Genomic DNA, 27,908 nt, shown 5'->3' with positions numbered 1-27,908 from the left:
CTAATCAAAATAGGAACCATTACAATCAACACATTTTTGCCAATGAGAAATAATTTTGTTTATTCCTGTAGCATAAAAATCCATGCTTTGGGATTTTGGAGAACTCTTGGGAAGCATTTTCCCTGCAAAAAGTTGCTGAGATGCTTGAAAAAGTGATAGTCGGTTGGCAAGAGGTCAGGTGAATATGGCAGATGAGGCAAAACTTCGTAGCCCAATTCGTTCAACTTTTGAAGCGTTGGTTGTGTTACCTCCAGTTGGGAGTTGTCATGAAGAAAAATTGGGCCCTTTCTGTTGACCAATGCCGGCTGCAGGCATTGCAGTTTTTGGTGCATTTCATTGATTTGCTGAGCATACTCTTTAGATGTAAAGGTTTGGCCAGGATTCAGAAAGCTGTAGTGGGTCAGACTGGCAGCAGACAACCAAACAGTGACCATGACATTTTTTGGTGCAAGTTTGGCTTTGGTAAGTGCTTTGGAGTTTTTTCTTGGTCCAACCACTGAGTTGGTCATCACAGGTTGTCATGGAAAATCCACTTTTTGTTGCACGTCACAGTCTGATTGAGAAATGGTTCACTGTTGTTGCGTACAAGAAGAGAAGATGTTATTTCAAAACGACGATTTTTTTTATTTTTGGTCAGCTCATGAGGCACTCACTTATCGAGTTTTTCACTTTTCAATTTGCTTCAAATGCCAAATGACTGTAGAATGGTCAACATTGAGTTCTTCTTCTGCAACTTCTCGTCTAGTTGTAAAAGGATCACCTTTGATGAATGCTCTCAATTGGTAGTTGTCAAGTTTCAGTGGCTGGCCACTTGTGCTCCTCATCTTCGAGGTTCTCATTGCCTTTTCAAAACTTCTTGAACTGCCAATGCACTGTATGTTCATTAGTAGTTCCTGGGCCAAATGTGTTGTTGATGTTACAAGTTGTCTCTGCTGCTTTACAACACATTTTGAATTCGAATAGGAAAATCACTCAGATTTGCTTTTTGTCTAACATCATTTCTATAGTCTAAATATAAAATAAACAGCAAGTAATAAGTCATTAGCAAAATAAACATAAAGTGAGAAATACGCATTAAAATGATGTATAACATAACCACATTTATTTAAGAATGTATTCCAATATCAAATGGCTAGTTTCAACAATGCTAAAACCGCAATTACTTTTGCACCAAACTTAATACCTAACAAACCTGTGAGGCAGGTGCTTTTATGATTTACATTTTATAAAAAGGAAAATGTAAGTACATTAAATTAAATAATGAATAACTTGTCCAAGGTTGCATACCTGGAAAATGGGGAGCTGGAATTCAAACCCAAAAGGTCTGCCTCCACAATTCATGTTCTTTAACTGGGACACTGATTTTAAAGCAGACTATGTTGGAGAAGAAGGACCTCAGCCTCCAGACTCAGCCTCCTCTCCTTACTCTGACCTTTGATGCCAGTTCTTAAAGGGAGAATCCATTTTTGTTTGAGCAGCTTTATTCCTGCCTTGTTCCTTATCTGATTCTCCTGACTTCTTTTACAAACTGTTCTAGAAATGGAGACTTATGTTATTTCTGTTCCCCCTTTCTACTCTATTCCAGAGAGAACAAAATCCTGTTCTTGATCTCCAGGCTGTGTCTGAGGCCCCATTTTCTGTTATCTTATGTCACTGGTGAAACCTTTGTATCTATAGAGGGCCTAACTGTGTACTGTTATTCAGTTGTGTTTCAGGGATGCTTAACTTTGCAACTTTGTCTGCTACGTTCACTCTAACTGCTCACCTGGATGTTACCAGCCATCTGCCACCATATTCCTCAAATAATGTCTTCCATCTACCTAACAATCTTCATCCTCTGCATACAGATAGACCAGTTGTATTGCTTGAGGATGGGGAAGGGGTGGGGGAGAGATAAAAAAGAGACTTTTAATTCAAATATTTAACCTACTACTTAGTGAGTGCCCTTGACTAAATATCCTAATCTAATTCTCAGAACCTTGCCTTTTCCATTTATAAAATCCAGATAAATGACTATGTGCATTCATTAAAATCCTCCTACAATGTTTGGCATGTGTTTTTTATCATTTCTGGGGTTTGTCAACTCAATTTTTCTCCTTGCATCTGAAATAAAATATTCCATGGCAGTCATGACTGTAATGTTGGTAGCCTCACAATTTATGGTCATAATATTGAATTAGAAGTACATTGTCCAAGGGACAGTTTGTTTATATATTTGTATGGCTGCCTTCTCTTCAGAGTGAGAATTTAGGGGATTAGTGTTAGAGTAAAACAAAACAACCCTGTGAAGTTGAAATAACTGAAATGTAATTTTCTACTATTCTATTGGATAATTTAATAACTTCTATTTCTGTAGGCAGAAGCATTCAGTCTGCTTCAAAACTAAGGACGCTTTGAAGAATCTGAAAAAGCAGTAATCACTCACTTCTTCAACAAATTTTTGGTTAGTTTTTTGGTGCTACATAAGCTGTTTTAAAGATATAATAATACTGTTTTAAAAATAAAAATAGGGATATTCCTTTCCTTCTTGAAAATTATAGTCTAATTATTAAGAAGGTACTTAAAACAAATAAATCAATGAAAAAATGACAAATGTTTATAATTACTATGATGGATAAAAGCAAGATACTTCATTAAGAGGCATTGTCTTTACACAGTCTGATCAGGGAAGATGTGTGAGGCTGTCATATTTAAGCCCTGATCTTAGGAAGGAAAAAGATCAAGTTATTCAAAAGGCTGAAAAGAAGAAAACTTTTGGTCTTTATGTTATTAAACAACATTTGGTACCATCTTTTACTTTCTACTTCCAAGAAACATTTTTCATTGGCTTCTGGGACACTACATCCACCTCAAGGTTGCTATCAAATAATAGCAACCAGGTCATTCTGCTTTATTTAAGCACATATCCAATGGCTCATGAATACTATTATCATCTGAATTCTTGGTAACTTTAATTTACACATTGGTAATACTGCCAGTGTTCATGTTTCTCAGACCCTTGAGGTCATCTCTTTCAGTGATTGTATCCTTCATCCTACCTGAGACACAGCATGCTCTTGTTATTATCAACATTACCAATCCATTATCTTAATTTTATACATCGTTTTCTGTGGCTAGCATCTTTGGCTTTTCAACCTTACCCCTCCCAGATCCTGATACCAACAATACATGATTCTAACTGTACTATGTGCATAGTCCATCAGATCATTTTTATGTTCAATCTCTTCCTTATTAAACTCAAAATCCAAGATAAATCATATTAGCCACTTCATCACCTGTATTTTGAACTTTTTTCCCCCTCTCAGTCTATCCAACTTTCTTTCCAAAACCATAATCCTGATTAAAACCAGGAGGTTATATACTCCACACTTGTACCCAGAGAGGTTCATATATATGGGAAAAAACCACAACCACATTGATTGGTCTCACTTTAAATTCAAGACAACAGGCTGCAGGTGGTGCTTTAAAGCTACCAGATATTCATATTACATAAACTTAATTTATTCACTCTCCCATGCATATACGTATGCATATATATTTTATTGACTTGAGAAAAAACTTACGGTATACCCTTAAGTGTAGAAAGTAAAAGGTGGTCTTACTAATAACCTACCTAACAGAGGAAAATAAACTATCAAACAGAAAGGGAAATAAACTCACAACATGATTGCACTTTTGAAGAAAAATACTCACAGTACAACTACTGTTTGTTTTAAACACCTGTGGCCTAACTGGTTATTTCTAAGAGTTTTGCTTTGATAACCTTGACGAGCCCTAAGCAGACAGTAGGGATGCGAGTTCTCTGCTCCAGCTCTCTGTCTCAATTCTTGCCAGACAGATTTCAAGGACTCAGATAAGCTGGCCTCACAGAGGAAAGAGAAAAATAAACACCTGCTACAGCTTCACTACCGCTTCTGTTATCAGTTTATTGAGACAGAGAGAGACAAAAAGAAAGCATTTTTACCCTTTAAAACTCCAAGCAACTTTTCCTCAGCTGCCCAGCATTTCTACTCCTTCATTGGTGTGCTGTGGCCACTCTCCCTCCCTTCCTCCCTTCCTCCCTTCCTCCCTTCCTCCCTTCCTCCCTTCCTCCCTTCCTTCCTTCCTTTTCCTTCCTTCCTTCCTTCCTTCTTCTTTCTTTCTCTCTCTTTCTCTCTCTCTCTTTCTTTCTTTCTTTCTTTCTTTGATAAATAAATAAACTTTTACTGCTATATATCCTAATCACTACATGAAAACTCTTTCCCCCACCACATACAAATTTCATACCCTTTCAGAAAGTAGGCCACAAAACCAAATAAACAATCATATTTTATAGGATGCCATTTTTATTACTATAAAGAATAAACTTATTTTACTTTTTGCTTCTCTGAGTTTAATTTTGTTTCAAATGTGTACAAGGAGTAGTGGTTAATAATATTTACATGTGAATATGTGCATCTAAAAGGAAGTATCCAAACATCTCAAATTACTAACAATGGAATATATAGAGTTAAAGAAAGCTATACAAGGATTGTTGCTTTTAGAGAGTAAATGGCTTGAGAGAGATAAAAAATGCACAAAATATTACGAATCCTTTACCCAGTAAAAGTATACACAAACTCTACATGGGCTATTTACTGAGTATTAACTGACATCACTGAGATTCTATGACAACGCTGTAGTTAATTACAACATGTATCACAGCTTTAGTGTCTACAGTGAAATTGCTCCTTGCTAGTAGGATTAGGATTTTTAGAGAGTGTAAACTATTTAATGTTTTTCTGGTCTGCAAAATGCAACAGGGAATATGTAAAACCAAAACAGATATGTTCAGACGATGGGATCTTAATCCTTTCCCCATGACTTTAAATTAGCTCCAAAGATATATTCTTCTGTCTCTAGATCTTCAAATCCTGGATAAGCATCAAGATTTAGGAATATGATCCTGTCTAATAAAGAGTAATAATTTCCTTCTGGAACATTCCTTCAAATTTTATCAAGACTTGCACTGAGTGTCTTTATCCTGTTTCCTTTCTGCTCTTTCGTCCTCTATAGACTCCTAGCATTCTAAATCCATTCTTGTCATTTTGGTTTTTGTTTTCCTGCCATGAACAAAGCAATCTGGTACCTTCATATACACTAGAATGTTGGAGTCATAATATTAGGTGGTTTAGAAATATTTGCATTTAAAGAATTTACAATAGAAAAAGTTTTGTACAGTTACAGGAGGACAAGAGTCTTGAAATGTCAAGTACTTAGGGGACAAAACTCTGTCTTTCAAATGTAATTTTATGGTCTATACTGGTCGCTTCTTAACATAGACAAGAGGGTGAGAAGTATAGGTGTCTGCAAATCCAGCATTACAATGTTCTTTATCCAATGCTTTTATTTGTTTTCTTCATTTTAGAATAAGCTAAGACATAGTTATTGCATCTTATTTTGTAAACCATTACCAGCTGGAACCATGTGAATTTCAAAGCTCCAACAATCCTTTCTTCAAGATGTCTTCCTTTTAGAAGCTCATGTATCTCCATATTCTCCCACTTAATATTGGACCTCAGATAAGGTGATCAATCATTCTGTTTTCTGAGGATGTTCTGGGAACATGGATTCTAAGTATTAAAATGGAAACAAAAATTAGGCAAACAGAGAATGTCCTAAGCAAACTTGAACAACTTGGTCACTTTAATTTACCTTATGGCATGCATTTGCACCTTGAATTTTGTGCTTTGAATTATATATCTGAAAATAAAGTTAGCCTATTATTAATAGTTTTGAAAGCAGAATAAAATAACAGAACAATAATGCAGGCATTTCCATCCTGGGCTAGAAATTGATTTGGGAAGGTGCAAAGTGGACTCCACAGCAAAACAATCAGTTTCAGAAGTTTGGTTATGATTTCTTGTACCCCTACTAGCTTGCTCTAGAGTTTTCTCTGAGAATTTACAAGAAACTTTCTGAATCTGTTTGTAATGTTAATCTGGACCTCTGCCAAACATGTGATAAGACAGGACAAAATAAACCAACAAGGACAAGAACCTAGGCTTTGGAGGCAGATGTAGGAATGAATCCCGTAATGATTCTTTTTGACTTGTGTGACTCTAGACAAGAGATTCCATCAACCTGAACTTTAATAATCTCATCTTTTAATTTAGTTTCCTATGAGAAAGGAAAAAAGCACATACAATTTATAAAACTCAAATGGTTCATAGTAAATGGCAATCTTTATTTCAAGGTTACTTTGCTCTTTATAAATTATGAATTTTAAAATTTTAATGGCACAAAATTATATATTTATAGCTTCAGGAGGTAACATAATAATTCATGATGCCAAATTTAATGAACATATCAGAGTTTACCATTTTAATCTAAGAATTTAATAATGGAGATTTAGGCCTCAGACATATACATCTGCAACAGAGTAGCAAAATTGCCCTCCATAAGCCTTATGACCTACCTGTCTTTGAAAAGGTTTGTGTAGTTGCATAGGTCAAACTTTCCCAGGATCATGAAGTCACTTTAAGAAATTATGATGGGAAAGCAAACACCACATGTACTGACTGTTGGATTGGAACTAACTGATGAGCACACGTGCATGGGGGGAGTAAATCTCAAAGGGAATCAACAGCAGGGAGGAGGACAAAGGGGATGGGCACAAACCTACTGAATAGGTACAATGAACACTATCTGGGTGACAGGCACACTTTTAACCTTGACTTGAGCATTACAAAAGTGATCCATGTAACCAAAAACATTTGTACCACCATAATACTTTGAAATAAATAAAAAAAAATTGTGACTCTTACACAAAAGTGATTTATTTGAAGGATGGCATTGGAAGAACTGCTATATGTTCCCAACTTTCAATTCTACCACTCTTATCATCTTTTGCTTGTTTTATAAATCTTCAGTTCCTCCACTTTGACCCACTGATTAATCTACTTTCCTGGCTTTTAACCTTCTTATTTCAAATAATTCATTTTCCTCTCTGGCCCAGTATTACTTTGTCAATATGATAATAAATTGGCCTAGTGTTAGCTAAATGACCCCATTTTTGTCTCATTTTACGTATGCACAGACACACATACACATATACACACACCCCTTTTAGTAATCTCACAGATAATATTGAAAAGGCTTCAGTTAGTCCTCCAGCATTCTGGACAAAATTACTCTAATGAGTGCTTCATTTCAACTTTTGCTGTGTCTTTCTAAGTATGTATTTTTGTTTGTTATGATCCCCCTCAATATTTTCTGACAACCTACTCCAACAAGAATGTATATATATCACGTTTAAACACATTAAATAAAGTATTTGAAAAATTAAGTTACTGCATTGTTAATTTAGTTGATTATTTCTTTTACCCCCATAACTATTCCTAGGGCAGAAGATTCCAAATTGAATACACTGCAGTGAATTAGAAATATGGTTCATGTCATGATCTCTCATGTTCAAAAATGTTAAAAGTTTTTGCAGTACTTTTTAAAATTAGAAGATAATTTTAAGATCCATTTTAATCACAGAAGAAAAAAAAAAACAACATTACAAAGTCCATGTCATCTTAATGGAACAATCCCAGTATTGAAACAATTTCTAAGATTGTCCCAAAGCAACCCATTCATTTCCCAACATGAGCTTCTTAGTCATGAAAATAACGTATTGGTAAAAGATGTGCAATGGTTTGCAGTTCAACCGATTCTCCAATTTCACTTTTGAAAATAATTCACTTTTGGCTTTGAGCTATTCTGTGTGACAGAGCCCCTGATTGCTCACTTAGCATGCACTCTTAGCCAATTTATCCCTGAGCACTTTTCAATAATTCATAATTCCTTAAATGCACAAATCCCTTGCCTACATTTAGAAGAGTAATTTGTAACTTTAACTATATTGAAATCTCACTTTGCTTATCACAGAATGACAACTTTTAAACACCTCTCATTATTGTTCTATTGAATAATATATATATTTTTAACATAGAATAATTTCTCAAGCAGTATTTGTTTATTTCAACTCATTGCTATATTTGTTAAAGTACATTTCTTTTCTTCCTGTGTTACACAGAAAGAAATGAAAACAATCTTTAACAATTATCTCTATTAAAAGAGTCATGTCCTCATATGCCACAGTTTAGGAATGAATGAATGATAAAAGAGAATAATGTATTAATCAAATGGTAATTTAAATATCATCTTTGAAATTCTTCTGGTAAAATGATAAGTGAAGCTGCTGCAGACTCACCCTCCCCTATTTAGGGTGTTTCCTTAGGAACAGAGTAAGTCTTATTAAAAAACAGTCTGACATTTTATAGTGCAAGTCTGTGGATCTTCCAACCCTTGGAACCCTCCAGAATTAGCTCAACAGTATCTTACAAACTGTTCATAAGACAATCACAAGGTACATGGAGAAATTTTCACATCTTTTTTCAACTATTCTGTTTAAATTATTTGGAATTCTGTTTAGACTTTGTAATTGCTTTTGTGATAACTTACATACAAAGGACTATGATAATGGTTATCTCGATGTCAGAATTATGCTCCCTCATTTATGTTTGGGTATAGAGGAGCCAATTGAAGGTGTTATTTCTCTAGGAGAGCAATATTGCCTCAAGAGAGTAAATATCTGTGACTACTAACATGTAATCTTTTGTTGTAACAAAACCTATCATACTGAAAATGAAAATTCAGATAATAGTTGGCAAAAATATTTACAACAGATATGGCAAATAATGATTGAATAACTATAACTTTAACAACAATCCTGAAAAACTAATTAGACAAGAGGAAAAAGAAAAGCACACAATAGAGAACCGGGAAAAAAGATATAAATAAGGCAATTATCTGGGGAAAATATCCAGTAAAAGCTCTGCAGCTTTTTCTAGAGGGAAAATAAATGAAAATTGAATTAAATATGAGATATCACCATTTCCCATTATCTGATTTAGCAGAAAATAAATAAAATAATTAAAGGAGTAATAAATCCATTGTTTCTGGAGATTCACGGGAAAAATAGCATTTTTACTCATTGAGAGTAAAATGTGTGCTGTTACATATATTCTAGTGTTCTTTGGATTACTACAAAATAGTTTCTACTTTTGGGAATTTATTCCATAGAAATAAGAATGTAAGAGTGTAGACTGCAGCATTGTCTTAAAGGGGAGAAAACAGTAAAAAATCTGAATGCCAGTTATTAACAGGGGAAACACTTAATAAACTGTTTTATAGCCAAGATTAAGCCAGAAAGATATGTGTGCATTATATTGTCTAATAGCATTGAAATAAATTATAACAAGAATATCATGGAGAATGATGTTTTAACTTTGGATATGTGGAGTGTATGTGATGAGGGAGGTCACAAGACCAGAGAGGGGGAAGAGAGACAGAGGCATTAACAAATTAATAAGTAAAATAGTCCTTGAAATAGAAACAGTGTGCATAATATAATCCGATGGTTGTAAAGTTCCATATTTAGCTATGTACCTATGCTTGAACATAGACATTAAAGAATAATTACCAAAAAATGACATCCATACTCATTCATGAGTGTTAGGATTTCCAGTGAACTTTTACTTTCTTCCCTAATTATTAGCATTGTCTTGAACTTTTATAATGATTAACTTGTCACTTACATCATCAGGATAAATCAGCTATTTTAATTTTCTAAAAGTAATGTTTCAAGGACAATATTTATTTTCTAATAACTCTGTGTGTGATTTGCTTATGCCTAATGTGTTCAGTAGTTGAATGTACAAACATAATTATGTAGATGTGGAAACCATCTCTCAAAAATCTGATGGTCAAATTCATGTTTGTCTTTGCAAGTATGTGTGTATTTTTGTGTGTGTGTGTGTGTGTAAGGTGGGGCAGGGAGTGTCCTTCGGAATGAAGAAAAGCCACTTCCATTTCACTTCTTTTCCCTTAAAGAATTACTTCAGTTGATGTAGTTTTAATGTCCTGATGGCCTGAGAGACATACATACCTATGTAGCTCTTTGTAATTGATTAAAGTTTATATACATTTTTCTTTGGACATTAATTAAAATAAAAACTGAAGAACATGGTCATATCCCAAGTAGATGATTTAGTTCATTCACATTTGAAAGGCAGCTCTCTCCTTCGCTAGAGTATAAATTCCTGAGAATAGTAAGCAGATCTTAAGCAACACCTCAGGAGAATGCCTATGCAAAGAAAGCAAGAAGTAGTCTGGGTAGACAGTCCGTGTTTCCAAACTAATCCTATGAGACCAAAGAAGTGATTAACTGGAAAGAGAATAAGTGAACAAAAATATCAAGGCAGCAACTGTGGTCCCTCTAATTAAGTCTTTTGGCATTTTTCTTTTTCTACTGGTGTGAAGTCATTTTCATCTAAGTCAAGAATTGCCTTAATTCTTCACGTTCTTGGTGCCTGATATTGGGCCAGGTATTTATTAGACATTAACCCCACAGAAAGCAAATGGTATTATGGGGCTGAAGTCATCTTTTGTTTCTGTAGGTTCTGTTGTTTTTAAGTAAACCTATGTGTGTTCTTGCAATTATTTTGTATAAATTCTGCATTTTGCTATCCTCGAATTTGGATCAGGATAGGTATACATACAGCAAATGTGTGAGGAGGGAAATGCATATTGAAATTTGAATTAAACAAATAAACAGGCATGCCATTGTCCTCTCTTCCATCATCAAATGAGATATATTTGGAATGTTGGAAACTTCTAACATAGAGTCACTGTTAATACCTTTGGGGAATTCAAACAAATGGAAATATTGATACCAAATGGAAATTTTGATAACTTGCTTTTAAATCCAGTTACTTAGGTCTGAATTATGTCTTATGAAATAGGTGTGCCAATATACTTCTACTTTTGAAAACAAATATGCATGTTATAATTCAATGCAAACTTTGTGTTTTCTAAATAGTTTTGTGCAGAATGACCAAATACAGTTTCCAGTGTCGATCAATTTTCTTTTCTAAGGCTTTAACAAAGTTGTTAAATAACACTTGAATTCATAGAAACTCTGGCAGCACTGATTCTGCCTCGTATTCTTTGACATTTTACCATTGTGATTGATTTATTCATTGCCCTCTAGTCTTTTTCTGTAGCCTGGCAAGCCCTTTCCTCTCTTCAACAACATGTTCCAAACTAAGCCCTTTCAAATTAACTTGTGGAAATCACATTTCATGGAACATGTTTACTAAAGGTCACATATACAAAATGTTCTAGAATTCCTCCCTCTACTAATTTGGATTTCTATTGAGAAAACCCAAGTTAGGGTAATTTCTGCATAAAACAGGCATGTGCTCGTTGCACACAATTATATATTTAATTAGGCTCTATTTTACTATATTTCAGGTATTAGAACATCAGAAACATAAAATGCTAATTTCCAAACATTTCATATCATCATAGTTTTATGAAAATCTGCCTCACATTTACTTCATTACCTGTAATGTCCATAATATATGTAAATATTTACAAATGGATTTAAAAATTTACGTAGCTTTTTTTTAATGGAAAAGAGATCAATGAAAAAGTATGTCATATTTAACAGACCCATCATTGCAGTTTGAGTGCATTGTTTGTTTGCTCATTTTGAATGCACTTGATCTAAGAACCTCAGGAAGATGTACCCTCTTAGCCAAGCAGAGGTTTCCAAAGTGAAGGGAGATTATCATTTGCTGGACACTTTATTTCTGTAGTTTCTAAGACTTGAAGACTGAGATCTATCTCATTCTATGTGTTTTTTAACCCCTTTGATTAAAAAAAAGACATCTGAAGGCCAATGTTAAATAAATACATATTATCTGGGAGAGAAACGTCATGGAGAGATTTCACAGTCTTTTGCTTAATTAATTATCACTCTCATTATTGCATAAAGTGACTTATTGGGGGCTCATACTTAATTTAATGAGTAGACTGTCAGTGAGAGAGGAGGAGGTTTGCTTTGAGAAGCAGGTTGCCCTGGAGAGGAGTCAAGGACAATTTTAGAGAACGGTAGAGTTGGGTTAAAAATTGTTCAGAGAGACCTAGAGAGTCAGATAGCAATCGGACTGCAGTGAAGAAATAACACAGGCATGGTGGTGGAGGGAATGGTGATTGCTGTGTTATTTTCTCTAAGGCTGATCAGATCTAATTCTACATTGAATAAAGCAAAGATAGACCAAGTAGAACATTTGGAAAGGTAGTGATATGGGTGTAAAAAACATACAATTTAATACTAGAGGAGCTGGGTCTGACTTCCAAATTCTCCATTTATATTAGTCATGATACTTAGTCATTCTGAACTTCATTTTAGAAGTTCAGAAAAATAGAGATAGTAAAATTTCAACACAGAGTGAGAGCAGACATTATACTGGACAGTATCATGGAAAGTCCTTGTAACAAATGCTAATTCCTAATAACAAATGCAAATATTAATTATAATTATATTTGCCTGGATAATCTATGGAAAAAGAAGTCATCATTCTTTTTTTCTTTACAGTATTTGGAACTAATTTCCTCTTGAATAACCCAAGATACATATATAGAAGAATAGATATGAGTATGTGCATTCATTTTTTTTCCTCTATTCAAATATCAACTATGTGACAGCTTAAAGACCAGTTTTAAGACTTACATACAAATTTCTTTAATCCTCTTTCCATGTCTAGTGGGAAATCCAAAGCTCTTCCCTAGATATCTGCAAATTTCCTGAGGCTTACATTTTCTGGTTTTTATTTAGCTCTTCTTGCTGACTCCTCATCTTTACTTGTTTTACCTCTAGTGCCTAATCCATGAGCTGAAACATAGTCCTTCAAAAGCATAATAAAATCCAGGTATGAAAATGTGTAGTATGCTTGTCTCAGTCCCTTAGAGCTGATGGGACTTCAGTCAGTTTTGCACATAAATAGCCTATATTTAACTTTGTTACCCAAATATTTATTACTCATGTGGTCTATGTACAAGACTGGTCATCCTAGCTTTAATCCTTGCTTTTTACTCTTCAAAATTTGTTATCTATTTTCGAAGTAAAATAGTATCATTTTTAAAATTCTATACCCTGTTTACTTGCTCTGAGTATTCTCAATATTCAAAGTCACCTTCAAAAATCAAGATTTGTGTCCTTAGTAGAGTTAGTCTAAAGAATAGGCCAACCTCATTGCATAAAATCCCTAAAAAGTTTCTTCAAAATGTAAAGGTGAGCTCAGTATTTTAACATAATAATAGATTTGAAACATCTTACTACAAATAGTCATTTATTTCTCTATTGCTTTTGTTTGCTGTTATAAGTTAGCTTTAAAATTTTATAATTATAACTTCTAATAAAGTCTAATCACAAAGAACTTTTCTTCTTCATGAATTTTTCTTTCTTTTTTTTTCTTTTTTTTTTTTTTTTTTTTTGAAACAGAGTCTTGTTTTTCATCCAGACTGGGACACAGTGGCATGATCATAGCTCACTGCTCACTGCAGCCTTGAATACCTGGGCTCAAGCGATCCCCTTGCCTCAGCTTTCCAGGCAGCTGGGACTATGTGCATGAGCCACCATGCACAGCCATGAAATAACTAGCATTATGATGGTGAGGGAAAAACTCAGGTTCCCTATCACATAACAAAAACACTGTGCTAGCCAGGAGTGCTCAGCAAAATTGTTACAAAGTAGACTAGGCAGGTACCAAAGTATCTACTGGGCCCAGAAAAAGTGCCCAGCACTTTCTTGGGTGCCTCAGCACTTTCTTGCCTTGAAACAGCTGGCTCAAACCTGTCCTGATTGCATTAGAGAGGCTTTGGTTTTCCTATGGCATCCTTTAGCTAATTGTAATTCTAAAATCCCCGCCTAGTGGAAAATTGTAATGTCATTAACATAACATGAGTTGTATGACAGTGTATGATGATGCTGCTGTACTTATATGATTAGTTTCACTGTGATCAAGCAAAGATATGACGTAAAAACTTTGCATTACTTATTAAGAAGAGATTTTTTTTTTTTTTTTTTTTTTTTGAGACAGAGTCTTGTTCTGTTGTCCAGGCTAGAGTGTAGTGGCATCAGCCTAGCTCACAGCAACCTCAAACTCCTGGGCTCAAGCAGTCCTGCTGCCTCAGCCTCCCAAGTAGCTAGGACTGCAGGTTCAGGCCACCACACCCAGCTAATTTTTTCTATTTTTAGTAGAGACGGAGTTTCACTCTTGCTCAGGCTGGTCTCGAACTCCTGACCTCAAGCAATCCTCCCAGCATGCTAGGGTTACTGGTGTGAGCACAATGAATCACCTTAATGGTGCTTACCGAGAAAATTGTGTCAGCATCATTGGCCCCCAAGTATTTAGGCCATTTCATATATGTGAGGTAGCTTAGCAAACACGTATCATTTTGATCATCTGATTGATCTGAGAAAATTAAATTGTACCATAGGAAATATGTCATACCCCTATTTAAGAGATATCAACTCAATTTATCCAATGTGCTGAATAAATAATAGTTACAGGTTTTAGTGACTTTTGAAACATTATACAATCATTTGAAATCATGAGTGTTTGGCCCACGACCTTACTGACAAACCTGTTTCATGATTTTTAACTAACCATTCTTGGGCTATGTCTCCATAGACAAAAGATTAAAGTTGAGATAATTAATCCAGTATGGCAGAATGAATAGCACAGAAAATGAACTCATAAATCCTGAGCTATTGACTTTGAACACTTATGTGGAACAGTTACATTGTGCTCAACTATCAGATCTGTACACATTACAGGCAACTCTATACACAAACAAGGGTGTGGTATATTCTGACCACTAATGGGATAAGTTATCCCAATTATCTAATGTTTCTTCTCACTCACTCTATTATTATTATTATTAATATTGACATCAAATGAAAGTCACTAAAACATAGCTTTGATCATGTTCAAAATTTCTGTGCAATGCCTAACTAAACAGCCATCAACTAATCCTCAGAGTCCATTGTCTCCAAATTTGTTTGCAACTTAGATTTATAAACTTAACTCCTTGTCATAATTCTTGCCAAACCGTTCTGCTCTTAATACTCACAACATTCTGTGATCTCTGTTTTTCCACCTTTTTTAAACCACAGGGTGCCTTTACTTAGGTCTGAAGGAGTGATCTACCCTATAAATAGTAGGCCCCTCAGAGCTTATATTCTTCAAGGCATTTGCTAAGAGAGATCCTTACACAATCCAAGTCAAGCTGTGGATTAGGCTTTACCCTGTTTGGCTGTCAGCAGATTTCAAGTTTTTCTAGGGTCACCTCGAGCTATTTGCTTACACTGGTCTATAGTAGAATTTGTTGTTGTTTTGTGTCTGTTACTTGAAAAGTAGAATGACCACAGTAAAATATTCTTACATTCAACAGAAGGAATGTAAGAAAGAGAAAGAAAGAAGATGAAAAACACCTTGTGAGATTGGACAGCAGTTGCTCATAAACACAAGAACTTTATTAATCCCCAGAAGGAAGTGCTGACTGTTTGCTAAGAGCTGAGCTCTAGTTTCTTAGGTAGAATAAAATCTAGTGAAACCATGATGAATGCTACCTCTATACCCATAGGAAGAAGCGTTCTGTGGGATCCTGGACTATAATTATTGTTCTGAAATAACTGTTTTCTCAAATGGTACCCTGCTATAATCAGCTGTTCTCCCACTATACCCTACAAAAGGCATATATTTCTGTGCTTTTATTAATCTTTTACCTTTCCTTGAAATATCATCTCTGCCCCCTCCTATAATCAAATCTCATTTGTTCTTCAAGGCTCAGCTGCATTCTGAACTTTACAAGAAGCTTTCCTCCTTATGATCATCAACCTTTATTTGTTATCGTTTCCACACAATTCAATTTAATTGTATCTGTCTTTGAGTTGTTCATTTCAAATAGGTTGGAGGTTTCTCCTGAGTTAGATCTTTAGGTAATTTAGAGGATGACTTTGTCTATTACAGGATGCATGGGGCAAGTCAGGGCTCCATAATGCTTTTTAGTGCAAGCCCAACAATGAGATTGTCCCAGTTGAACCCTGGAACCATCGATTGCTAGGTGGCTATGTGAGGCTGGACAGGGTACCAATATTTCTGTTCCTGCTCTGCACAGTAAGATAATGATGCTATAGGTTTTTGTAAAGAGTTCATAAGTTATTCCAGAAAAACTTTTAAACGGTGTTTGGCATATAATATAGGAAGTCTAAATGTTGGCTATTCTTATTAAATATTGATTTTGTCTATATTATTTTACCTTTAAATAAGACAACAACTGCCATTGCACACAGAGAAAAAAAATATGCTTTTCAAGTACCTGTATAACTGAAGGAGCAACGCTGAAAATGAAAAATTCTGGGAGTTTATAACCTATGCATTTTTACCTTAATTTTTGTAGCAATTAACAGCAAAAATAAGTTAGAATAAAAGCAGAAATCAGACAGAATGGATTCATATATCAGCTCTGTTAGTGAATTTTGCCCTGAGAAGTAACCTACAGAGAATTTCAAGTGTATACAGAAATAGATGAAATGGCATAACTGTTATCTACCAATTTAAGCCTCATGTTTAAATTTTTCAATGATACTCTATCAAATAACACCCACGTGGAAAAATGAAGAAAAGTGTTAGCTAGCAATGCATTAAAAATCGGAGAGCTATATAGATTCAGAGTAAAGTATTATATTATTATGCAGGAAATCTCTTAAAATAGAACCTCCAAAATATCACATAACTTCATTTGACAGAGTGACTGAGCCATCATAAGTTTCTTGGAGAAAAAAAGCAAAAGATAAAGAAACCAGTTAACTTCCAAGATTTAATAAACCAAATGAGTAAATAAGCAAATAAAAATATATGTAACATTTTCTGATTTCAAGTTTTATTCTTTCCAATCTTCCATACATCTTGCATCTCCAGCTACCGTCTTAACCAATAAGATGTGATTGCACTTGTGGCCTTGAAACTCCTGGTAGATCAAGGCAGAAAAAAATGAGCTCAAAAAATGTAAAACACTCTGGTAGTAAGCAAGAAACTACATGTCTTCCTTTATATGTTTCATTATCAAAAAATGTAATTATCTAGAATTGCCCAGTCCTTGATCATTCTTACTCAAGAAATACATATAGACATCCTAGCCTTGAAATCTGTGCTTTCCCATTCAGTCACAGGCCACAAAGGGCTACTGAGTACTTGAAATGTGGCTAGTATGACTGAGAAACTAAATTTGTAATATTATTTTAATTTTTATTGATACATAATAATTGTACATATTCATGGAGTACATGTTATATTTTGATACAAGCATATAACATATAATGATCAAATCAGGGTAATTGGGACATAATTCACCTGAAACATTTATCATTGCTTTATGTTGGGAGCATTTGAAAACTTCTAACTATTTTGAAATATAATAAATTATTGTTAACTATAGTTGCCCTATTGCACTGTTGAACACTAGAACTTTTTCCTTCTATTTAACAGAATTACCCCTTCCCACCACCTTTAACAACCTCTAGTAGCCACCATTCTATTCACTACCTCGATGAGATCAATTGTTTTTTAGGTCCCATATATGAGTGTGAAAATGCAATTAAATTTGTAATATTAATTAATATTAACTAATTTAAATTTAAAATATGATACTAGATTTAATTATTGGAAAAGTTTTAAGCATCTTTGGAATGACTTGGGTATGTAAATCTATACGTGCAGTTGTAAATTGCATGCATCTAAATGTTGAACCCACGATTTCCAGTAAAAAATTAGTGCCTGGATTAAGATGTGTTCTATGTGAATTATCTCATTAAAATTGCTATATTGATTATGTGTTATAATGATAGTATTTGGGATATATCATATCAAATAAAATGTTATTTGTAATGATTTTACCTGTTCTTTTTGCCTCTTTTAATGTGGCTACTAGAAAATATAAAATTATTTATGTGACTCAGATAATATTTCCACTGGACAGTGCTTCCCCAAATAGGATGCAATTTAATTGCAAATAGAGTCTGCCAGTTTCTCCCTTCCATTCTTTTTGCAGGTTTTTATTTTTTCTTCTAGAATTAAGATAATTCTTGGCTTTCCAGAGCAAATCAGTTTTTCAATAAAGATTATGTCATCATACCCAATGGCTGATTACTTTAATTACCATCCAGATTCAATCTGAGGAAAAATGGTAATATTGATAATTGGGTCCTAGTCACTTTCTTCTATATTAGTTCCCTCCTTCATGGAAACCCATTTACATCCCCTTTGAGGCATTTAGTGTCCTAAGGATCAATTCTCAGCAAGGACTGCTTTAAAGCATTATGTTTAAGCAATGGTTTGAAAATCAGAGTTTAGTGAGTAGATTTTAAAGAGGGGTGTGTGTTCGTGTGTGTGTGTTCAACTCTTGTTAATTTCTGGTATGGTTACATAGTTGTTCCTTTAACAACAGCAAAACCCCCCAATTCCTTTCTTCTCAAGTGAGATTTTAAATAAAAACCCAGTAGGTACAAAACAGATAAAACTGAAACTCTGAAGAGGCTCTACAGAGTGTTGAAAAGTTATAGTCCCCTGGCAGTGTCCTTCCCATCTGCTACAAGGGCCCCTTGGACACCTCTTTGGAAATGAAGAAAACACATTATTCAAATTGAAAATTGTTATAGCTCTGAAATCAAATCTTAAAATTGGAGACTTCTGGATTCAGAATCAGTATTGGTCACAGACTTCAAATTTAAGTTGTTACTCCATCACAAGATTTCATCATCTATTAAAAAAAAGCTAATTATTATAATGACCTTGCTGAGTTTTTATGAGTAGTAAGATCACGTTCATATTTTTTAGGACATATATAAACAACTGATTTTACTTTAGTTTATATATATCAACCTGCCCCCAATATTTATATTTGAATCTTGCACACTGTTCACTATGGAGCTACCAGACTAATCTAAAATGCAAATTCAGCCATATCACACTTCCTACCTATCACATACAGACGAAAATGATTCAAACATAGTATAGCAAATACGACAATACATGAGCTAGGTCCTTCCTCCCTTTAGCTCCTGAGCCTCCCTACTTTGCACTTTATGCCCTAATAACACCGAGGAGAGCAAATGTTTCATCCCTCAGTGCTTTATTTCAAGCCATCTCCTTTGCCCACAATACCCTTTGATTTTTCAAATATGTGCAACTGTTGTAACATGATGTGGAATAAACTCTACCATAGTCAGAAATAATTTGTTTCCAAGTAAACAAACAAAACAAATAAATCAAAAGATCACTCAAGGTTATATCAGATAAATAAGGGTGATTTACTTTCAGGATGTTATAGTATCTCACAAACCTGTGGGAAAAAAGGCATAACTGAATTTCATCAGAGCTTATTTCTCACTCTTACCTTTTTTTCCCTTTGCCCACAGACTGGTTTTTTGTTTGTTTGTTTGTTTTGTTTTTTGTTTGTTTTTGTTTTCCTTGCTCCTTCTTTTGATTTCAAAAGGTCCATGATGGTGTCAACAACTCCTGAGTCAAGGATAACTTTGAGGCTCAGGACCTATTAACTTTCTAGGTTTCTCTAGGTCCCAATTCCAAGGATCCAAAAGAGATAATTTGTTTGGGCTGGCTGGGTTATGCCATCTATGCCTGGTTTTAGGTGAGAAGGTAGAAAAATCATCTACATATGGGATTTTGGTTAAGGGAAAAATTTGTAACATGACTAGTATATTGTGTCATCTTTGGAAAAGAGAGTAAAGATTTAAAGTACTTGTTATAGATATCATTCTCCACTTATGTTGAATATGTTCACTAGGACCTTGGAAAACATATGCAATTGATAATCAGTGGTTGTAAGTAAGTACTTTTAATTATTTTGAAAGCATTTACATTTAATAAATAACATTATACATCCAGAAATGGACAAGTAACTATTAAATATGTATTCAAACTACAAAACAATTATAGACAGGCAGTCAGAACACATTTTTAGGTACATGAAATGCTATTCTGAGAAGTTACTTTGTTTAGGTCCTCATATTTAGTAAATAGCATAGTTGAAAGTCAAACATCAATCTGATCATAATTTCTGTACTTTTTTTGAATGGTGGAAGCACATTAAAATCTTTGAACTGTACATTTAAGATTGCATTTCCCCCAAACAACAAAGAATGCAATCTTAAATCTGTGTCAGTAGCAATGTTCTGTAATGAAACATACCTGAAGATTTAGGAAAAATACAATAAAATAATAATATCAAAATAGCAACTACCTATACTGTGCTTATCACATGCCAGACACTCTTTTGAGCATTTTACATATATTAACTCTTTTGATCCTCATAATAGGTCAATAGGGCAGCCTACATTCCTGTCCCCAAGAAGGAAACTAAATCAACTCATAATGGATCACAGCTAAGAAATGGAACATTATATTAAATATCCAATGAACTCACAGGCCAGATAGTCTTAACTGTAAAATGTTTTACTATATTATATTAGGAAATACAAAGTTGTATTAAGTAACTAGACTAATTAGAATTACCTCTTCTGAAAGTATTATTTTTCCCAAAAAAGGGTCCTACTGGCACAAGAATCCACTGGTCTGAGTACAAGGATGACTTAAATGGTGGATTTGTCATTCTGTCTTAGCCTCATGCATTAAACACTCTAATCATATAATTAACCCTGCCTGCATGGAATCTGTGTTCACCTAGCGGATTTTAATTACGCTATTATTTCCCTACATAGATTTCCCAGCAATCAGACTATGATATTAAGAGAGATTAAATATATCCTCTCTAAAATTCTATTTATAATTTTGAATTAACAAATTCTCACTAATGTTATACAACAGTAATATCAGTTGGCTAATGTGCTTCTCTCTCTATGTGTAGAGTCAAATTGGACTTAATATTCCAATGACAGAGGCTGACCATAATGATTTATGAGAGGTACTTCATAAAAAGCCTGGCTTAACTTTCGATGAGAAATTTCACTGGATGTCACAATAATACACAATACCACATTTGAGTCCTTTTCCTGACTGCTCGAACCAATTGCTGAGTTTTCTCCATCCTTGCTTAGAAATCCCGCCTGCATCCCTTGTACCACTGACATTGCAACAAGGCCTTCTCTGCTTTCCTGAAGTCAGCCCTCCTTGCTCGAGCATACCACTTTGAAATTAAACTCCTTAAAATATCGATCGACCCCTTATCTTTTAACAATTCTCCATATTCAGTATGATAAAATGCAAAATCTTATTCAGTCAGTATCTAACAACTACTCTTAACAAAACTCATTGTTCCCAGCTAACAGCTTACATCTCAGAATCTGCATATACTTTTGTAAAAATGGAATGTCTTTGTTATTTTCTCAGTTAACTCAGAAAATGAGAGAAAAATAAAGGAATTAAACATTTTCTGTGATCCTACCACTAAGGCAAAGACTTCTATAGTTTGAATGATATTGAACTTTTTATCATATTAATGATTTGTATTTCTACTCTGGCAATTCTATCTTTAGGCTTTTTACCTATTTTATCTTGAAGTGTGAATTTTTATCAATTTCTAAAATCACCTTATATATTAAGTATGTTAGAATTTTCCCATATATGTGACATTATTTTACCAGTGTGACATTCTATTTTTCTTCATTTCAAAGTATTAAAGGAGTACAAATGTTTTAGTTACATAGATACCTTGCATAATGTTTAAGTCAAGGCTTTTACTATGCCCATCACCAGAATAGTGTTCATTTTACCCAATAGGTAAATTTTAACCCTAACTCCACTCCCACCCTCTCCCCTTCTTGGTTTCCAATGTTCTTTATATCTCTTTGTGCCTGTATGTGCCCATCACTTAGCTTCCAATTATTAGAGAGAACATGTGGTATTTTTTTTTCCATTCTTGAGCTACTTCTCTTAGGATAATGGTCCCCAATTCTATCCAAGTTGCTGCAAAAAACATTATTTCATTCCGTTTTTATGACAGAGTAGTATTCCGTGGTGTGTATTTGTACTATGTTATCTTCATTCACTCATGATTTGATGGGCACTTAAATTGATTCCACATCTTTGCAATTGTGAATAGCGTTGCAATAAACATTAGAGTGCAGGTGCCTTTCTGATAAAATGACTTCTTTTCTTTTAGGTAAATACCTAGCAGTGGAATTGCTGGATTGAATGGTAGGTCTACATTTATTTCTTTGAGCAATCACCATACTGTTTTCCACAGAGGCTGTACCAGTTTGCAGTCACATCAGCAGTGTGTGTTCCTTTCTCTCTGTATCCATGCCAGCATCTAATGTTTTTTGACTTTTAATAATGGCCATTCTGACAAGGATAAGGTGGTATCTCATTGTGATTTTAATTTGCATTTCCCTGATGATTACCAATGCAACATTTTTACATATTTTTGTTAGCCATATGTCTATCTTCTTTAGAAAGACTTCTGCTCATGTCTTTTGTCCACTTTTTAGTGGGGTTGTTTGGCTTTTTCTTGTTGATTTGAGGTGAGTTCTTTGTAAATTCTGGATACTAGACCTCTGTCAAATGTATAGTTGATGAATATTTTCTCCCATTCTATAGGTTGCATATTTGTTGATTATTTCCTTTGCTATGGAAAAGCTTTTTAATTTAATCAAGTCCAATTATTTATTTTTGTTGTTCCTGTAATTACCACTGTGGTCTTAGTCATAAATTCATTGCCTAGGTCGATGTCTAGAAGAGTTTTTCCTACATTTTCTTCTAGAATTTGTATGGTGTCATTCCTTACATTTAAGTATTTTTTGCATCTTGAATTAATTTTTGTATATGGCAAGAGATAGGGGTCCTGTTTCATTTTTCTACATGTGGCTATTCAGTTTCCCTAGCACCATTTATTGAATAGGGCTTCCTTTCCCCATTTTATGTTGTTGTCTGCTTTGTTAAAGATGAGTTGGTTGTAGGTACATGGCTGCCTTTGTTGCAATAAAGACATACACAATTTAATCTAAGAGCATGAGATCTGGAGACAAAATTCCTAAATTTCAAACATGGCTTCTTCATTTATTAACTGAATGTCCTTAATTATTATACTCCAGTTTTCTCAACTGCAAAATGAGAATATGAAAATTGATTTGTGGGAAAATTAAATGAGTTAATATAGCTTAAATTCTTTGAATAAGGTACCTATAAAGATTCAATCAATTCAATTGTTACCATGATAATGATGATTACAATGATGACAATTAATGACGATGGTGATGATGGTGTGGATGAGGATGATGGTGTGTGACACGGATGGTGATAATGATACTTTAAGTTTTAGTACACTTTTTCCACTATAATTTAACTTTTAAAAAAATTTCTGAAGTCAATTTTTTTTTTTGTCAATATGATGTTTCAACTACTTGGGCGAAGGGACTATTATTCTTATGTCACTAAAAGTGTCTAAAATAGTTTCTTCCACAGAGTAGATAATTGACAATAGTAATTAAGAGAAAATGTTTATTAAAGTCTTATGCACCAGTCATTACTCTTAATGTTTTTAACATATTAGGCTATTTAGTCCTCAAAACAATCCAAGGAAATAAGTACAATCACTATCATAGTTTTAACAATTAAGATATTAAGGCACAAAATTTTTAAGTCACTGGGCTAGACTTTCATAATTACTTAGTGATATGGCTAGAATCTAAGCCATAATGATACAGTCTCTTGGTAGAAGGTACATAAGAAGTATTTGAGAAATGCTTAGCTTATTCTATCTGTTTTATAGTATAGCACTCTATTAGCATGGATAACAATTAAGGTATAGAGTTAATATATACACACAAGCATAAATTGTTTAATATTTTAACATTTCCAACATGTTAAATAAATTCTCTTTCTGCTCTCCAAGATGTAGCTTTTTAGAAAAGTAAATCAAGATTCAGTAACTATAGAACATTTTTTGCTTCCATCTAATGAATAGAGTTCTAAAACTTTTGAGAGAAAATTAAAAAGATCATAGCTAATCAAGCAATCTGCTGATTAATTAAAGGCATCAGAGATCCATATATAGAGAAATAAATTTAGTTTTCTGTTTTGTTTTTCCCTTCTACCTAAAGGGACATAATTCACCCTGCCAACAACCTATCTTGCCTATAATCTTAACTTTTTATATTCCACCTGACAGATATTGAAGAGATGAGTGCCACAATGCTTCATTGTAAAGAAAAACTAATTGCACCGTCAATTTACACAGTGACATTTTCATAAAAAATACTATTTTGAAGATTTTGCTACCTGAAGTGTCCAAAATATCCTGCCTCTGTCCTTAATGTGTCTAAATCCTACTTATCCTTTCATAGTTTTTCAATCTTCCATGAAGCTTTTCAAGATGACTGATAACTTTAGACTACATCTTTGTGCAAATCTTTAATATTTCTTTACTGAAATATTTATCTTTTAGATAAAGTTTTATAGTTCATTATTAATATGGGATTTATCATTTCATTAAACAATTAGTAAGTTATGGTTGAATACTTATTCTCCAAATTTGAATTCTTTGTTTCAACTAGATTCTCAGTTTCTTCAGGGAAAGACTTGCCCATGTAAAGCTGTTTCTATGGACAACAGACTGGGAAAGAAAAATATATATGTGAAAGACACAAGAACAGTAATATTCTCTGGGTTAAGTCACCACCATTTGTTACAGCGATATCAATTCAGCCTGAGTGTCTTCTGCAGCTAGGACTTCCCATTTCAAGTGTGAGCTCTAGTCGATGCCACCCACTCCATTTTTTTTTTTTTTTTCAGTCCACCTTGCTTTTTACTCTCCATTGTGGTCAGTATTTATCACCATCATGGGAAATGTTATACTGAAGAAGTTCTTCACACCTAAAAACCTGGTAAGATGTCCCACATGCAGATCTTTTAAGATAGGGAATTTGGCCATCAGAGACTATGGTGGGCAGCAAGGAGAAGAACTCAGGTTAGAATAGGACTTTTTCTTTTTCCAGACGCTGATCGAGCATCATTTCTTCTTCCCTAGTGATAGAAAAAAATGAACATTCATTGTTCACCTGCCTTGGCATGGGCAGAATTGTTTATCTCTACCCAAATTCTGTAGAGTTTTTGTCAGATTTTGAGCACCTCCCCTCTGAATCTTATCCCTCATTCTGTGTGTTCACAATAGTGTCTCCCCTATCAGCTATGCTTGGTTCTTAGTTAACACTGCACTAATTTATTTATTGTAAACTTTGAAATGATAAGCAAAATATGGGTAAAATTGAATGATTGCTAAATTATTAAAATAAGTAATAAATATGATTTTTATCAGTAGTGTTCCCATGACTTTGAAAGCAAGGGGAGCAATAAGACTGTGCCTGGGCCTGGCCAAAAGCTCCAGGGATTTCTAAAATATTTACCTGAGGCAAAAATGGAGTAAACCTGGTCTATGGCTTATCTGGGTTACATAAAGTACTCATATAGACACCTTTGGAAAAATCCATGTCTACATTCATTTGAGGTGAATGTGAGGCAAATTCTGTAGCTTACTGTAAATGTCCTTCCTTTTTCCTAGATGTGTTTAATTTAATTGCAATTTAAATATATTACAGTTCAGTTGCTATCTGTTCCCATCACAGACTTTCCTGTATGGTCCCAGCTGACTAAACATAACCCTGAGCATCTCTCTTCTTCCAATCCCTTGGTGACATCACCATACAGAAAAGTGAGGTGTGCATTACCAAACTGCCTACTGGACAGTGGGATAAGTACAAAAGAGGCTTCCTTGCATTAGACAGAGAATGCAATGAGAGCTCAGGAGGCAGAGAGAATGCTATTTCAATCACTCTGATCACGAGAAAGGGAAAATGAGGATAGGACAATAATGAATTTAGAATTCAGAACTGAGAGTTCTAATTCATTTGTTTAGCTTGCAAGCTGAGGTATACTTGAACATGCTCCGAGAGGAATGGCCGTAGCAAGCCGCTGTCCACGATGCAGCAACCATTAGCTTCTTTTCTGCCTAATACTTGAGTAAGCTAGAGGAATAAAGCCAAGGAAAAGCATAGCTCCTAATTTTTCCTAACCCATGCCAACTGCATGCTCCATTTAAACACTTATATCCAGAGCCACCTTTTCATTAAGCATATAAGAAAATTCTTCAGCTCACACCATTTTATCCCCAAAATAAATACTCTTATCATTTGGACATCTGCCCTTGTGAGCAATGCCATTGCTGTACTAGACAATGTCTTTGTGTAATTAAGAAAAATGTGCCCCTTCCTCTGGAAGATGCAGCTCTACTCCAGAGAAGGATTGATTATTGGAATATGAGCTGGATTTCAGTCCCCATTTAACCCTTCAGCCAGATGACTGTCTTCAGAACACCAACTGTACAGCTATATGGAGGACCAATTAGGAAAGTATGATAATTTTAATAATTTCTCAAAGGGGGAAATAAATAAAATAGAATCTGCATAAATATCATCACATAATAGAGCAAGACTCAATTCTTTTAAAGAACATTTTGTACCAGTTCTCTGTGCATAAGCAGGATTCTGTTTTTCATCTAATTAAATTCCCTTATTGGCTTTTCAACTCCAAAGATTTGTGTAATTACAGTGAACATGAATTCTTCCTTATTGGAAGAATTTAACTGTTTTATCTTGTTATGTGAAACAAAATTTAGTAAAACATTTTTTAAAAAATATGGCAGCATATGCTAACAGATATATCAACCATTAACACCCCCAAAAAGCACCAGAAAAAAAAAACTGTTAATCAAGAAAAGCTAAGTGTATTAGACTTCCTGCAGGGAGGGAGAATACCAACTCAACAGAGTCTTAGTAGTGTCTCAAAAATGGAAAAAGAAGAGAAAAATATTTATAGGGCCCAGAGCAACTTTTTAAAAATATACTTTAAAAATTATTAATGATTGTAAATGTTGACAGTACACCATTAAACCACCCATGGGACTATCAGGTCACACACATTACGAAGGAAGCCTAGTAATAGGGCTTTAGGACCTGCGCTTAGAGATGTTAAGGTAGTTTGTGACAGTGGAGAACTAGCTAGGATTAGACACAATTTACACCATGATACTTCTGGATTAGTGAACACGGTAAAGCAAGGGTCTTGAAGTGAGCTTTGGTGAACAATCTGTGAATGTTGAAAAGTAAGGTGTTGTAGTTGGTTCACAGCTTTAACTTTCTAAATCAAAATTGCCTCGATCAAATACCTACATTAATTTTGCTTGTTTTCAGTATTGTTAAACATAGGAAGTATTCCTGCTCACAGAATTGTTAACACAGGGACCAAAATGTATGCTGGTTTTAGTTAGTAGATGTGTTAATCTCTTCTTACTTCATCCAAAATTATGCATTGCAATAAAGTCCCCTCCCAGAACTATTTAACCCAGGACAAACAAATACATTTGATTCCCTAGTATTGTTTATCTCAAGAAGAGAAAATCATGTTCATTTTTGTTCCAGCCCCCTCTCTCCATTTTTGGTCTACCCTAAATGGATGATGATAGATCAATATTGCCTGTGGTTTTAATCAATACAGATTTTACCATTATTTGTTGTGTTATGGTTGTAAGTAGAATTTCTAATAATTGTTTTTCCAATGTCTGAAAGTATCAGATTTTCTTATTTGATTGGTCAGTTAAGCATTTTGGGGCAAATCAGCTGTGTTACATAGATTAAGCCCTGGAAATTACACATTTGAGGATTATGATCAAATAATGTAAAAAGGATAATGATCAGGGTTTATAGATTACTTCTAAGCCAGCTGCCAAGAATACCCCCATTAAGCAAAGAAAGAAAAATACCTGAAGTCAGTAGCTTTGAAAACGGCTCCCATAAAACCTGCCTCCTGCTATTCACCGTTTTGAGTAATCTCCCCTTGAGTAATTTGCTTCTAGTTATTAACCCTGAAGGGCTGTCACCCAATGATTAGATTACAAGAGATTATGAATTACCTTTTGCCAGTGGACTCTTCCTTGCTGGCTTTGATGAAGCAGTCTGCCAT

At 34.3% G+C, this 27,908-nt stretch overlaps 1 pseudogene; it reads right to left on the bottom strand.

Annotated features, from left to right (window-relative positions):
* On the bottom strand, positions 1-27,908 carry LOC123637445 (annotated as a pseudogene).

The sequence above is a fragment of the Lemur catta genome, chromosome 4 (genome assembly GCF_020740605.2).
Source record: "Lemur catta isolate mLemCat1 chromosome 4, mLemCat1.pri, whole genome shotgun sequence".
Lineage (NCBI taxonomy): Eukaryota > Metazoa > Chordata > Mammalia > Primates > Lemuridae > Lemur > Lemur catta.
Note: the sequence above shows the minus strand (reverse complement) of the source record. Positions and strands in the feature narration are given on the sequence as shown.